This window comes from Planococcus citri, chromosome 5, assembly GCF_950023065.1.
Source record: "Planococcus citri chromosome 5, ihPlaCitr1.1, whole genome shotgun sequence".
NCBI classification, from domain to species: domain Eukaryota; kingdom Metazoa; phylum Arthropoda; class Insecta; order Hemiptera; family Pseudococcidae; genus Planococcus; species Planococcus citri.
In genome coordinates this window covers 23,608,259-23,625,311 of record NC_088681.1, presented here as the reverse complement: position 1 = coordinate 23,625,311, position 17,053 = coordinate 23,608,259, and the positions used below count along the sequence as shown (strand labels likewise).

The following is a 17,053-nucleotide window of genomic DNA, read 5'->3' as shown; positions in this document are numbered from 1 at the left end:
TTTTGGTGAATTTTTCAAGATTTTGAAACTGGGTCTAATTTCTACGAAAAAAATTAAAATAAAAATTTGATCTATTGCAGGTATTTTTCAACCTCTAAAATCGATTGATATAGGTTTCTAGCTCTTTCAGAACTTCTAGCAAAACTTGGAATTTCCTTTAGCTGTAAAAATGATGAATTTCATTTTAGCCTTTTTTGGACAATTTCTTCAAAAACTGGAAAATTTAAAATATTTGCAGGTGGCTTCAGTAGAATTCAAAACTACCGCTAATCGATGGGAGGGGGGGGGCCAAAAAATCGAATTTCAGTTTTCTATTTATTAATTTTATCACATGATATTTATGTACATATTTTTTTGAAAATAACCCATTTGAATTTTCAAAAATCGAAAAATGAAATTCAACACCTGAAATTAAAGTTGGTCGTTTATACGTAAGTATTTGGTTCTTTTATTCGATTCGCAAAAATTATTTTTCATGTCTTCAATTCCTATAGGTCGAGATGTAGAATCGATTTTACTGAACTCTGCTTTAAAAAAGTACCCTTTTTTTTGGACTTGAATGACCCATATACTCGTAGAATGAAATCTATAAAAATTTTAACACTGAGCAAAAGTCACTAAAAAAATCAAAAAGTTGAGGAAAAGGCGAAATTTGAACTCGACATCTACGGAATTTTAATAGAAATTTGTGGCCTATGCAGCCCCCCTCCTACCCCCTCCCTTCCTTCATAAAGTTTTCGCTGTAATTTTTTTCAATTTTTGAATTATTTCCTCTTCATTATATGGAACAAGTTGAGCTGTCACCTTGAAAATTCGATTTTGAGCTTTTCAAACAGAGAGTGTCGCTATAACGTCATTTTAGCCTGCACAAATTCTAAAAAAAATTGAAAAATTGAAAAAAAAAATCTGTTACAAAGACGATAGATATTATAAAATTTTTGAGCAAATGTGAACCAATAACCACGACCTTTGGTTTACTTTGGCGCCTCTAACGAGTTTTAAATTTTCTTCAGAAATTTCAAATCGCTCTGGAGGGGCCAAAAATGAACGTTACCACCCAAAACTTATAACTTTGGTCGGTGCTTATTGAACACTCTATCATCAGGCGATATTTCAACGAGAAAGTCACTCGTACCTATACTTTCTTTAAAGATTTGATTTTTTCACATTTTCTGGAATTTGTAAATTTGTTAAAAATCAAGTCGGAACTTCTATAGAATTTCGCAAAAACCCTCAAACAGTCGGAGAGTGCCCAATAAGCATCGACCAAAGTTCATTTTTGGCCTTTTTAGAGCGATTTGGAATTTCTGGAGATACTTGAAGAATCTTTGGAAGCTCCAGAACGACCCAGAACTTATAATTATTGACTTGTGGAAGTTGAACTGAAAGAATAATTCTCATTGGTTTACTTTGATCTAGAAAAAAATTTATATTCATGAGGAAAAGTACAAAAATCGCCGTTAAAACATCGTCTTCAATTTTTGCACATCTTTAAAAATTCGCCAAAAAAAATCCAAAATTGAACTTCAGCACTTGAAATAATTTCAGTAAGGGGGGTTCTAAAACACATTGTTCTTTCAATCATCCTCGTCGTTTGGTTTCGTTCAAATCAGAGAATGTCAGCTTAAAAAATCTCTATTTATTCATTAGAAAAAAAAATCAGTGATAAAACAGTTGTACAAGTGGAAAAAAATACATCCAATCTAATGATACATCACTCAGGTTGGCAGCTCTGATTCGATCATGAAGCCAGGTTTATTAACCTCGTATTGAAATTGGATCATTTTAATACTAGACAGTAAGGTAGAAAAATCATAGAAAAGAATAATCAAACATTGATTTAAGACTTTCGATCAAAACAAAACGTCAATTTTTCTCACACCTACAAACAAAACAACACGAATATTTTCACTTCCAGTTCCTGTATTTCAAAATCAAAAAATATACGTTCAATTCACAGTACAAATTAAGCCTGTTTTCAGCCTCCAAATTACGATATTATCAATCGTACCGCAGCCCCTTCCTCGTAGCTCTTCGTCAATAGCCATAATTGTTCGTTTACATTACAAATTCAATATTTACCTACGAGTAGTTAAATAGATGAGCGTTTTACGAGATATGGGCGGCGTGATACAGAGCGCCGGCGCGTTTAGAAGACCGTACAGCAGCTTTACCAAGATACACAGATATAGTATACCGACCAGCTTAGGCGGTCAGGTCTCTGTTGCACCTCGTAAACGCCTACCGTGCGGTTTTTTTCCTTCATTTCATTACGAAGCGTGAGATCTGATTGAACTGCTATATAAGACTATACGTACTCGTATACGTAACTCTACGTACATCGTGTACGTACGTATATGTATGTGTATGTACAATGTACATTGTTTACAATACCAACACAACACCATAGAATAGATCGTAGACTTATACACGGTGCACATGTAAAAAGTAATCGGTTCACCTCATCGTAAGCACTCTCGTATTTCGAGCATGTTGAGAAAAACGCCTTTTTACTTCTTTTTCCCACACTTACATACTCGTATACGCGTACTGTACGTCCGACACACCTGTACACGCGCACATAGCTCCATAGACTCTTCAACTCTATATAGGTACCTAAGTAGTCTATACGTACAGCAGATATCTACCTTACACCAATACACAGCACATAATACCTACTTACAAATAAATTCACAATTAATTACCCACTAGGTACTCGTACCCACACATCCACCATTGGTGGACCTGTTACAAAGGCGCTAATACAATAATAATAGACTGTTAGGCCAGCAGTATACTCTCACATACGTAACAAATAGCCATCCACACTGTACTCATATATACGAGTAAGTACGTTGTAAATGGCTAAAAGTTACACAAATACACATACGTCGGTATAATTACTTGGGAGTTTATGTATATTTCTTGCTATAATATAAGGTATATAGCATGGGTATACCATTTCATTTGGTATTCTGCTGCTTCTAAACCATCTATGTAATTGAAAAAACAAACAAACGAGGGGGAAAAACTCAAAATTTGACTGACTTTTGTACATAGGTATACGACAATAGAAAAAAGAAAACTTATCAACATTAAAGCCCCCAAATGAAACAAACCAATTGGAGTTATCATTCGATAACATTGAAAAAAAAACACAAAAATAAATCCGCGAAACAGAACCAAACTCACGTAGCATCATTTCTTTTAATATATCCATAGTCTTAACAGAACACAAAAAGAATTCCAGTCAAAATATAAACAAGGGAGATGATATTTTCACAATCATAAAAACTGCATAAAGTAAGTATTAAATAGGTGAGGTACAATGTGTTCACCAATAGACAAAAAAAATAACTCGGACGCAGTTAGAAACAATAAAAAGGGGCTCCAAGGAACTTCCTGGCTGCGATGCGAAGAAACAAAGAGTTTCTTCGTACTATAAGATTACGAGTACAATATTGCAGTTTTTGGAAATTTATTTATATAGCGTACGAGTTAATGGAATAAAATTAGCAACGGTCAGATGAATTTCGAGTAGGTACGAGTTTACTTACTTGATAATCGTACAGGAAATTCTTCGAAAGAGGTTAATCAATCAGTCGACAGCGAGAAGTATCCCGTGAGCTCCAAGGAACTTTCCAAGCTGTTCTCTTATTTTTGCTAGCCATGGTTTGCATGCTGATGGCGACAGACATCGATATGCATATTTTTTTCACTAAGTATGTATCGAATGCATGCGTCATCATTTACCTACGCCAGGTATCTAGAAATAATTGACATTTTGGCATTTTTCAACTCTAACTCGTAAGGATTGTCTTTTTCAGTCTCATTTTTCATACAGATATACACGTATCACGTGTTTCTTTTCGTTCGATCATTATTTCACGAGATGTACGAGTAAGGGAAAAACTGACACTATTGATCCAGAACCAAACCCTGTTCCGAGAATTTTTTTTTCGAGCTAATAGGACAGGTTTGGTTCAACTCGGAGAATTTTTTTTTCAAATCTAGAAGAATGTAACTGAGCTAGATCATGTCAATTTTAAAACCTTGGCATTCAAAGGGAGTTATTTTTTTCAAACAAAAATATCAATATTTTCAAAATCCGAGACATAAAAATAGGTATTCAAACTGTGAAAAAATGCTTCTATTTTTTGGAACTCAAAAAAATTTTCAAACCCTAAATGCATGACTTTCGCACGACTTTGCACGACCATTTCTCTACACAAAACACGAAGATGAAGCACATTTGACCCCCCCCCCATTGCCCCTCACCTTCTAATAAAAAAGGAACTTGTATTTTTTTATTCGTTTGAATTTCAAAAAAATTAAATAATTTTTGCGAAGAAATTTTTAACAAAATTGAATCATAATGTAAGAGAAGATTAATGAAATTTCAAATAAAATGATGATTTTTGGAGCAAAAAATGACCATTACTTTCTACTAAAAAAGTGAAAATTTTAGACGAACAGGTGTGGCAATGTTTAGAAGAAAATCGAGAGAATTTTTTGATTTCAACTGGAAAAAATAATATATTTCTAACGAAAAAAAAAAGATTTTAGTGAAAAAAATGTGACAATTTTTTAGTAAAAACGTGTCAATTATTGTTGAACTGATGTGGCCGTTTCAGTGAGAGCGGGGATATTTTTGATTTTAAAAAAATGGGAATTTTTAGTAAAAAACGATCAAGTATTATATTGTTAGAGAAGAAGTGTTGATTTTTTTGAAAGAAGGGGGAATTGTGACCATAATTTGTAAAAAAAAAAAAATAGAAATTTCCATTTTAGTGGTAAACTTATGATAAGTATTAAATTGAAAGACGTTCTAATTTTCAACACTCTTGCCAAGTTATTTTCATCATTTTCACTTTCAGAATTCAAGATTTACAAGAAATTAAAATTTTAAAAAATTGAAAAAAGGTCGTTTATGCAAATAAAATGAGTAAATTTTTCCATCACGATTTCAAACTAGAGATGTGCACTTTTCAGAAAAGTAATTTTGGTGAAATGAAAAGTGAAAAGTTGATTGAAAAGTGTGAAAAGTAAATCGTGCGAGTCTCATTTTATTAAAGCTCTCAGCAAGAGCTTCAAATTGATGTATTTTTTGCCTATCTAAAACACACAAAAAAAAAACAAAATCAATTTTTTCCACCTAATTAATCGAATAGTGGTTGTTTTGAGCCTTTCTAGAGCCTCTAACATTTTTGGATTTTTCAGTTTTGAAACAAATGTAGTGAAAAATATCAAAAATGGGTGCTGAATTGCGAAGGTGGAGGAGTGGAGAGAGTGAAACTTGATATTTGACTTCATCAATGCGGTGTCAGTGATCTCTGATGAGTAAATTGATTGGTCACTCGCTTTTTTTTTTTTTTCAGTGAAAACTGAAAAGTGAAGTGAAAAGTAGGAACTTTTCTTATCAACTTTTTATTGAAAGAAAAGTACTTTTCATTTTTCAGACTGCACATCTCTATTTTAAACTAAAAAAAAACAATGAAATTTTAAGCCAGTTGAGTCTCTTTTTTACAGAATCAAATTTGATAGGATTTATGTGTAAATTTTCCTACCCTTTTACTGTTCACATTTTGCAATTCTTGAGTTTTCACGCACCCCTCAACGCATGTTTCAACTTACCCCAGCCCCATTCATATTACAAAGTATCACCTACGTATTTTATGTTACATTATGTGTCAATCACAAATCATTAATCACACCGTTAAAATGCATTAATGATCAAACTTATTCCGAAACGATTAAAAAATCGTAATCGCGTTTCGTTGATTAGGATCTAAAATTAAAAATAATAAAATAGTAACAGTATTTTGATTCAAACCGATTGCAAAATTTTAAATAAAATTGCCAACACCATTCAATGAACATTGAACACGAATTGAGTATAAACTGAACTGGGAAGGAAGGGGAGGGGTGAACCGAGTGGAAGTTGAGCAGAAAGATTTCGAAAAATTTGCTTTCCTGCAACAGAGAAGCTTTTCTCATACGCTGCAAAAATAAAATAAATCTACGTGAGCATTCTCTAAACTTTTCTGATAACTTTTTTGAAATTCCGAATCATTATACGTCTATCTTCATTCTGTTTAAAGTTCTCTCTTGCTTTTACTTTTTCGAAGACAAATTTACGTACTTTGCAACTTGATCTTCGATTAAAATATTTCTAGAAAAATGATCAAAAACGAATAATAAACCATAGATAATTGCTCTGGAATCATCTCCATTCATTGTTAGGAGAAATGTTCATCATTTTGGTGTTCCTTTATCATCGAACCAATAATTGATAATATCATATAGGGGGAATAACTAATTGACTACATAATGTATGAATGGATTACTCATTACTGTTTATAGCCAATAGTCATATTAAGAGAGCTAGAGAGGAGTAGGGAGGGGGTGATATGATAAGATAAAATGACACAGTACCTACGCATACGATACTCTAAATTATCAAGAATGCATCACACGATGATAAAACGTGACCAGTTAAACTAACTATCGATGAGTAAAACATTCACCTTGATTTTTCATTTTTTATCATTTTTTTAGCATAATAATTATCGTACATATTTTTCAGCGACATCTTCAAATTACCTACACAAAATTCGAAATTTGGTACAAAAAATCAGGCAGTTCTGCTTCTGGAAGTGTATGTAATTCACTTCCAGTACTGAGGTCTAAGGTCACAATAATTTTTTTTTCGTTTCATTTAAAATTTAAAAACCTAATGTCTCTTTAAATCGAAAAATATAGGCTACATAAATCTACAATTCTACATTACTCAATCTTGATCAAAATTAACGAGTTTCATCACCAGTTCATCATTACTGGCTACACGACTTGATTTTCCACTGTCCTGTTCGTTCTCAGACGAGATAATCTTCTACGGAGTTCCTAATCACATGATCAAGAACCCAAATTCAGTCACACGTTCCCTCAATAAATCAACAAAGAAATCATACACTCGAAATATCCAGCTTTAAAACACGCGCCAATTCACACAGCATTTTTTTCAGTTTCGCCCTCATCCATTCAACCACACTATACAGTAAGAACAACAAAAACGATAAAAATCCTACCTTGCGCAGTTTTTTTTTTTTTTGGTCAAACTTCACGATGCGTACAACTAAATTCCCAGCAATACAGGTCCCAATCCAAACGTTGGCATTTGTCCCCAACAACCACAGCGCGTCAACAGTCCAACGATCTTGAAATTTGCTCTTTATATGGCTGTTTTTTCTCCACTTGTGTACTTTTATTTCGATAGTTTCGACTTTACAAGCGTAAACAGACCAATAAAACCGATCATAAATATCGCCGTTTGGTTTGCCAGAATAATTTGGAAACAGTCTCCTTTTCGGCTCCGCGTTTCGAAATTCAATTAGTTACAAAAAAGCAGAGTAAAAAATTTACGAGTGTATTACAGCTACAGGTAGGTATAACTCTAAGTTAGTATACGAGTACATTTTTTATGATTCAGCGGGTAGGTATTTCGAAAAAAATTGCAGCATGGTGGTATTCGAACTAGAAGCTGAAGTTTCTATACATAACAAAGGAGCCATCGCCATGAAAAAAAAAGAAAAAAAGTATAGATAATAAAAAATAAGATCAAAAGCTGAAAACATGCAGGAGTCATTTGGATGTAAAATTCTGAAACTCCTAGTGAAAAAAACTGAGTCTACCAATTTCTTCTAATTTATGTAAAATATCTTCGAGAAAAAACAATAATTCAAAAGTCGTCCGTCGTCCAACATCGATTTGCTGAATCGACAGAATGGTGGCCCTTTCATTAAAGATTAACTGAATTTTGGGACTCTCCGGGCAGCAATCCTCAAGTTTACAAAAAAAATTATTAAATCAAATCGATAAAATTTCTAGTTCTCAGGGGGTTGAATGAAACTATGTAGGTACTGTCTATGACCTCAACCAGACAGACCCATCAGAATCATGGGAACTTCATATTACCTGTATACGTATAGGTAAATGTTTTCATGTCGTATATGCTATACATAATCACAGCATTCTAGTAGCAAAATTGCTGAGTCTAACCTTTCTCCATCTCGACCGCATGTTATACTTATACGTATATAAATTGAAAGTACATACGCGTGCATTATTTTTATTTCATTACAATGTAACCTCTCTAACGTGTCTCCTCGTAATAACGCTACCGTTAGCAAAGTGTCTATACTCTTCACGTATACGGTATTTCTACGTATACGTCCGTATTACTCGTATCTTATTGCAATCGCGTACTTTCATTTAAATTCAATTTCGTTTTCAATTTATTCAACCAAGAAACCGTTTCCATCGACGTATCCGATGTAATAATAATAATAATACACGTATGTCATACACTCTGTCCATATACTTTTCAATACATAGGTACGTATTGCTTACAATTTTTCGCAATATTCGATCGTCTTCGTTTGGAGTTTTTTCACGGTTACAGAATGATTGCCCTAATTTTTCTGGAACAATTTTTCAAGGTTTTACGACTCCTTTCTTCGCAAGGGAGATGTTTTAACCGATAGAAAAAAATTGAAGGATATCCTCGAGCAAAATTTCAAGCACTACATTTTATTTTTAAAAATTCGAAATCGACTCACGTTCACATAAAAAATCAAAACCCCATTTCTTAACTGGGATCTCAATACCATCGCAAGAAGGAGGAGGGGCAACAATACCCCATTACCCCAATTCTGATAAACTTCAAACTTTTTTTCAACTTCCATAATTAATGAAGGCGATAATCGTCACATTCTGAAAAATCTATTAGGACGCCATATTATACTCAGGTACCTACAAAACTATCCAAGAACAAACAAATTACTCATTCGTATTTTCTGAATTATGAATGACCTGGGTTCTGACAATTGCTATTTAGGTATTTACCAGGTAGGTAAACCAGCTGAGGCCGAGCCAACACGACCAGGTCGATTTTGCAGACGTATTTACGCGAATATATAATAAAATAAATCAACAAAAAAAATTACCATTTCTACTTCTATAACCGTATTAAGTCGTAATAATTGCGACGCGACAGAAACGAAATTAGGTTGTAACTTTTGACGATTTTTTTTTGTTTTTTTTTTTCAAATTGCTAGTACGTATATAACCGTTTTTTATTGACAAGAAATACTATGAGTACATACATATACATTCTTGCAAGTGAAATACGACAACAATGTTGAAATTGCATATACGATAAATTAACAAGGCTATGGGCATTGGACGTGTTGCATATTACTTGTGTAACTTATTGTTATAGCCGGCTCAAAGTAATAAGATGTACTTTAAAGTGGTCTACGCATATTTCGAAGTATTTTTTCGTTTAATAGGATCCAAAGTCGCGCAATAAATACTTCGAAAATATAGTTTTTCCCTTCTTTCTTCAAAGTACAAATTTACCTTCCATGTGCAAAGCAAAAATGTGTACCTATTACATATGTGCAACGATAAACTGATCGTTCACAGGTTGTAAAATATCCTGTAACAATAGATGTGTTCTTTTTACACGGATTTTGGCAGATTTTCGAGAATCTGGATTTTGGACGTTTTTTAAAATCTCTTTTTTTAAAAACACTTTTTAGATTCCATTCATCAACTTTCAAAACCTCAAAAGTCTCCACAACAGATTTTTCATGGTTTCGAAATCGCCAAAATCCGTGTAAAAAGAACACATCTAGAGTTGGATCGTTTTAAAGCTTGCATCGAATAATTTGCTAGTAAAGGCACCAGAATGACTCAAAAGTTGCTGTTTTCATGTTGAGAGAGCTGGGATGGAGTAATTATTTCTCACAGTTTCGGTTGGAAGGAGGAGAAGGGGACAACACTTGATGAAAAACTTGAAAATTACTAATAAGTACCTACTACCTAGACCTACTTACTCAATGATTTTTTTTTCAATTTTAAATAAATTTACCCAAGAAATCCAAAAATGCACCTGGAATTTTAGTTTTATTAGGAGATACTGTATTGATCCAGCTCAATTTTTTAGTAATCAGAAGATTTAGGTTCGAGTGAATTAAAAAAATTGATAATTTTCCTCAAATTTGGACCCTTCTGCAATGATTTTCAAGTTTAAAAGTGGATTTCAAGTTCGCTGTTGTGGACGAAAAATTTGAAAAAGTTCAGGATCGTTGCTCTCTACTGCCCTGCTGCCCTGCCCTCACCTTCATGTCCAGTTTCGCATCAATCGGTTGAAAACATTCATCGGAATACGTGACGTAAGATTTCTGAAAAAATTAATTTTGAAGGCATCATCATTTACCTATACGGCAAATAAATAATCCAAAACAATATTTAAAATTAACCCTCGTAAAAAAACAATCTAAACCACTTTCGAATCGATCTAATGCTTTTGGGAATTTGAATTTTATTCTTACGACATTTATATGGACGATTTTTTTCAGTTGAGATGCTTCATTCTTCACAGTTCAAAGTTGATTATTTTTTTTCAAAATATCACCCTTTCAAGCTTTCCATCTCATTATTCAAAAACTTTTAATAGTGATGAGCTCCAAAAGCAACATTTCACGTTTTTAAACTCATCAAATCAACTCTTTGATTCATTTCCAAAAAAAAGGCATCAATTGACTTGATTTTTTGCAATTTTTTTGTAAAGTCATCAGATTAAGACAAAACCAAATTTTAGACATTTCTGTTCATTTGAAAATTATTTCTAGCACAATATGTCTAAAAAGCAAGACAACACGAAAAAACAAGACAGTCGGACATTTCTTAAAATGTTTTGAATTTTCGTAAGGGGGGGGGGAATCCAATTATCAAAATTTTAAAAGTTGGGTCATTCCATGCCAAATCGGCGGATTTTTGCACGAGGGGTCTTCGATTTTTTTCAAAATCAGACCATGTTTAGAGGTCATCAAACGATGACGAATGGCGCAAACCGGACATTTTTTCGATTTTTTTTGACGGAGCTGCGGGGTTTCAAAGTTTTCCAAAATGGCCGAAAATGGAAAATTTCAGTTGCGAATTGCTCCGGTTGTACGTGGTATAAAATTTTGAACTTTTTTTCTAATTGTAGTACTTTGAAAGGGTAATCGACGAATTATGTCAAAATCAGTGTTGCCACTTTCAAAAACCTAAAAAAATCGATTTAAAAACTTATAATTTAAATATAACTACGATCTCGACGGGTAAAAATTCTGAAAAAATTCTCAGTTTTAGTCCTTTTTATGTAGAATAACATATCAAAAAATTGGAGTGGCATCTGTCTTCATTTTTGAGGAAAAAAAATCACAAGTTTGGCAGTTATTGCAAAAAGACCATCAGAAACCTAAAAAATGGAAATTTTTGCATTTTTGAGATATTTTACCAATGTGTAGACGAACATTTGAAAAAAATTTCCCTCCCCCACAATTTGTCAAAGAATTGACGAGAAATACCATTTTGACACTGTTGCTTTTAGTGCACTCAAAAATGTGTTTGATCGTTTTATCTGGGTAGGTCAAGAAAAGTTTGCAAGTACCTACAACATTATTCGCAAGATTATTCAACTATTCATTGTATTCACTTCTTTTTTTGTCATAATTGAGCTTTTTAAACATTATGTTTGCCTGATTACCAATGTAAAAATTGGAATGTGCTTGTAAAATTACTGAAATTAAATAATATCATGTATCATTTTCTATTCATTTTCGTTGCATGTGAACGAGCAACGAGGTACCTATTTATAATGTCCTATCAATCACAATCTACGTAAACACTCTGAAATGTGCTGCGTTGCAAAATCAAGAAATAAAATCTTCGCTCTATTCTGATAATTTAGGATTGAGTGAGTCATAGATAAGACATAAAGCACCAGTGGTCAAGTGCCTGAGTGCACCTGCTTAGTGTTTATAAAAAAAACATATTCCAGAGCTATCAGCAGTCGATTTATAGATATTTCTACGATGGTCTTTGGCTCTTTGCTTTCGGACATTTAATCCATTTGTGGAGCCACAGTTGCGTTATTTTATTCAACATGAAAAGACATTGTTTCGCGTATTATTAGAAATTGATATTTTGAATCGAATAATATTGTGCATGGTGCTGGTTAGTGATTTCACACACATACGCGATTTTTTTTCCGGCAAATATCGTTGATTTTTCCATGTTTTTCAACTCAAGCTCTTGCGAGCATTTATAATGACGTCAAATATGGCAATATATTGCTTTAATCCGTTGAATTTGTCGAATCACAGTACAGCCAGAAAAAATTTGAGAAAAGTTACATCAGACATTGCTAAGAGATTCAACGTAGCAGAAGGTGAACGAAAAAACTTGAAGATCTGTTCGTCATGTAGGTGGAATATTTTCAAAACAACAGAAGAACAAGGTAATGGTGATGAAGCTTCATTAACGCCACCTATTTTGTTTGATCCGAATGAACCTGCAACTTCTACGGCGCGGTCACCCATCGTTTTTGAATCTCCTGATGCAGAATTCTCTCGACCTTATGACCTTAGACCGAAACCTTCATTAACACAGTCACCAATCATTTTTGATTCTCCAAATCAAGAACTGGAATTGAAATCATCTCAAAATTCTTCAACCATTTCTTCGCAACACTCGTATGAACCATACGTCGAAACCGAAACAAGTAGCGCTACCTCAACTGAAACCGGATTTACTCAAGATGCTGTTAAAAAACTCAACGAGTCTCTGTACACATTACGTCAGTCACCAATTGACCAAGCAAAAATGAGATCGAAGACCTATGCTGAACGCAAAGCTGAAAAAATCCATAGGGTGATTCAGAAAAGAATTTTCAAGGTAATATATTGTATTCAATTAGTTGGGGGGCCCGCATAACGACCTATAGCACCCCTTCCTCGTAGATCCTCCGGGGCAATAAAACATGAACCCACCTGAAGTCGTCTTCAGAGAATGTTAAAATTGGAGTGCACAGCAAATTTCGGCTTTCCATCTCCATTTTATGAAAATTTCAAGTTTCAGAAATCTACTGGAGGCTCCAGTAATTAGAAAAAAGTCGCTGAAGACTCCAAAACGACTTGAAATCTACCTGCAGTTGACTTCGTGGCATATTGAAATCAGTTTATAGAAGGACCGGCAATGTTTGATTTTCCCAGGTGTAGCAAACTTTTAATTGTCAAAAACAAAGCCCAATATGCAGCTGATATACCCACCACTCCCACCACCCCTCTCGTTATTTATGAAATAAATTACAGGTTTTTTTTTTGAAATGGGGAAGGTTTTTTTTTTGAAAATGGACACAATTTTTAAAAAAATTGTTGTCATTCATTAGCAGAAAACACGCATCGAAAGGAAAAATGAATAGAACTCTTCTTGGTACATTGAAATCAAAAATTCGTACCCCTTTTCGCTTTTATTTATGTGATTTATTCAGCTTTTGATCTTTGAAAATTGATTCTTTAAAGAAAGGAAAACATTTTTTGGAATGGAAAATATTTCATTTCCCACCCCAATTCTTTTCTTGATGCTGTTGGAAAATCTTGATGAACCGAGCACGGAAAAGTTATGAAGACGTTTTCACATTTAGAAATACGAAAATTTCCATTTGTAGTCCTTACCTAAGCTTAAAATTACTGAAATAGATATTCATTTTATCTGTTATTTTTCATTTTGGATTTGAGGCCTCAAATGTGAAATTTAATTTTTCATTTTGATAAAATGAAAAACAAGTAGGCCCGAGTGAACCAAGGGCAAAAGTTTTTGAAGATTATTATTTTAAGAGGCGAGAAAAATGGTGTTTTTATGCGAGAATTTTATACTTAGAATTTTTATTAGAAAAACTGCACAATTTTTTCAAATTCACCCGGTGTAGCGGCCTCGCAAGCGCTCTCCTGCTATAACATGACCGTTGCTGGCCATGGTTTGCAGAATGAATTTTGGCTTTCCAACTCCATTTGATGAAACTTTGTGGGAATTTCAAATTACAAATTTCAAAAATCTGTTTGAGGCTCCAGAACTACTTAAACGGTTTGAAATAGTTTCCAATTGATTTGGCAGATTGAATACCTATACCTACCTATCCAAAATTTCATCTTTCTAGGTCAATTTTGTAAAATTTTGATTTTTCCCCTCATTTTTGGCCTAAATCTTAGGACTTTTCTTTAAGAAAAAAGTTGCCTCGAAAGATTGACTGGAGGGTGCAATAGATGCTTATGCGGGCACCAGACTAAATTTTGAAAATGGATCTCGCTTTTTTCAAAACACTTTTTTAAAAATAATTTGTATAATTTTGTTGACAGAAATCATATCAAAGTGATGGTGATCAAATTCTCCAAAAACTGAGGAGAAAATTCAAATCTTCTAATAAGATAAGCCAGAAAGTTCAAATTCTAACAGTGGTACCACTAGTATGGTCTAGAAGTAAAATTCAGAACCAGTTTGACGGAGCAACAAATCATATGATTGCATGTGCGAAAAAGTTAGCCGAAGAAAGCGGTGTTCTTTCCACACCAAAACCAAAAGCAGCTAGATCATTGCAAAAAAGTACCATAGACGCAGTTCAGAACTTCTATAGGTCGGATGACATCTCTCGAGCAATGCCAGGTAAAAAAGATTTTGTAGTGATCGGAAAAGGTAAAAATAAAAGTCATGTTCAAAAAAGATTGCTCTTGTGCAATATTAAAGAAGTTTACTTATCGTTCAAAGAAGAAAACCCCAACATAGACGTACACTTCTCCAAATTCGCGCAGCTACGCCCTAAAGAATGTGTCATCGCAGGAAATAAATCCTCACACAATATTTGCGTCTGTATGTATCATCAAAATGTCAAATTGATGATAGAGCACGCCTCATTTAAATCACTTTCTATTGAAAACGAGTCACCTTTACTTACTTACCAAGATTTTATCAAGAAATGTGTCTGTGAGGATGCCACGGAGCTGTGTTACCATCGTGATTGTGATACGTGTAATGACACCAGCGAATTTTTTGATAATTTGAAAATGGCGTTTGAACGTGAGTTAATTGATGAAATAACGTATCCTCAATGGATTCAACAGGATCGATCAGATTTAGTAAACATCCAACAGCCAATCAATGAATTTTTGAATACATTCCAATCAAAATTAGAAACGTTGATATGGCATGATTATATCACAAAAAAACAATCGTCTTTTTTAAAACATGTCAAAACGCAGTTGAAAGCTGATGAAATTGTTGTGATATGTGACTTCGCGGAGAATCATGCTTTTATGCACCAGGATGAAGCACAGAGCTATCACTGGAGTCGGGACCAGGCAACCTTACATAATTTTGTCATCTACTTCAAGGAGTCTGAAGACAACTCAGTTGAAGTTCAGCATTTGAACTTCATTATAATTTCTGAATCTCTCATACATGATAGTGCTGCTGTGAGTTTGCACATTGATCGTCTAATAATGTTTTTAAAAAGAAAGCTGACATTTTCTAGAATGCATTTCTTTACGGATGGTGCTGCTTCACAGTATAAAAATCGTTTCAATATTTACAATTTATGTCAACTGAGAACCCAAGGAATTGATGCGGATTGGCATTTTTTTTCAACAAGTCATGGAAAGGGACCCTGCGATGGAATTGGCGGATGTGTCAAGAGATTAGCGACCAAAGCTAGTCTGCAGTCGGTTTCTAATGTGTGGATCTTAAAACCTCATGACCTATATGTGTGGTGTGTAAGAAACATACAACACATATTTTTTGATTATGTGTCAAATCTAGAACAGGACAACCATTCCACAACATTTCGGCAATTGAAGAATAAAGTTAAACAGCTTACTGGTATTCGAAGTTTTCATGCCTTCAAACCAATTGATGATAAACGCGTTATGGCTCTACGTTTCAGTGATGCCAATGATGGAATGGTATTTACTATGATGTAATTATGCATAGACAATATGAAATGTAGTATAACGTTTTATGAAAATGCTGTTCTTTTCATTTGTTTAAAACTGAGGTAAAAATTTTCCAATATGTGTCACATGCAAAATCATAGCCAGAAAAATCCACATAATTTGTAAAATATTTCAAAAATACAAAAATATTCATTACTTAGGTCTCTGGTTTTGTTTAAAACTGCGGTGACATTTCTCAATATGTTTCACTCCAATTAATATAGCTTGAAAAATGGTATTTCTTGTCAATTCGTTGACAAATTGTGGGGGAGGGAAATTTTTTTCAAATGTTCGTCTACACATTGGTAAAATATCTCAAAAATGCAAAAATTTCCATTTTTTAGGTTTCTGATGGTCTTTTTGCAATAACTGCCAAACTTGTGATTTTTTTTTTCTCAAAAATGAAGACAGATGCCACTCCAATTTTTTGATATGTTATTCTACATAAAAAGGACTAAAACTGAGAATTTTTTCAGAATTTTTACCCGTCGAGATCGTAGTTATATTTAAATTATAAGTTTTTAAATCGATTTTTTTAGGTTTTTGAAAGTGGCAACACTGATTTTGACATAATTCGTCGATTACCCTTTCAAAGTACTACAATTAGAAAAAAAGTTCAAAATTTTATACCACGTACAACCGGAGCAATTCGCAACTGAAATTTTCCATTTTCGGCCATTTTGGAAAACTTTGAAACCCCGCAGCTCCGTCAAAAAAAATCGAAAAAATGTCCGGTTTGCGCCATTCGTCATCGTTTGATGACCTCTAAACATGGTCTGATTTTGAAAAAAATCGAAGACCCCTCGTGCAAAAATCCGCCGATTTGGCATGGAATGACCCAGTAGAGAATGGAAAACTAAAATTAAAGATTTAAAAAATGAAAAAATCGAACTTTTGGCTATTTTCAGCACAAAAGAAAGGTGACAAAAGGTTTTGTTTTTTCTGTCATTTTCAATCAGTTCATTTTTTTTCGAATTGCTTGAATTTCATCGAATTTTGATTAGATACATAATCTATTTCGAGCTGAAAATCTACTGATTGAAAATCAACTCTGGCCAGACACACTTCAAAATTACGTAATATTTCTCGGTTGACCCCCATTTATGTAATTTGAGTTTTGAAAATAATCTGCTCTTTTCATACCAACACCTCTCCCCCCCCCCCTCTGACCAACGTCATAC

The 17,053-nt window shown here is 33.7% G+C and overlaps 1 long non-coding RNA gene across 1 annotated transcript in view; it reads right to left on the bottom strand.

The window, feature by feature from the left end:
- Nucleotides 1-7,248, bottom strand: part of LOC135847106 (uncharacterized) — a 135,900-nt gene extending 128,652 nt beyond the window's left edge. The window contains exon 1 of the long non-coding RNA XR_010559085.1: nt 7,089-7,248. This is a non-coding gene — a long non-coding RNA (uncharacterized LOC135847106). The remainder of the gene's footprint in view (nt 1-7,088) is intronic.
- Between the last annotated feature and the right edge of the window lie 9,805 nt (nt 7,249-17,053).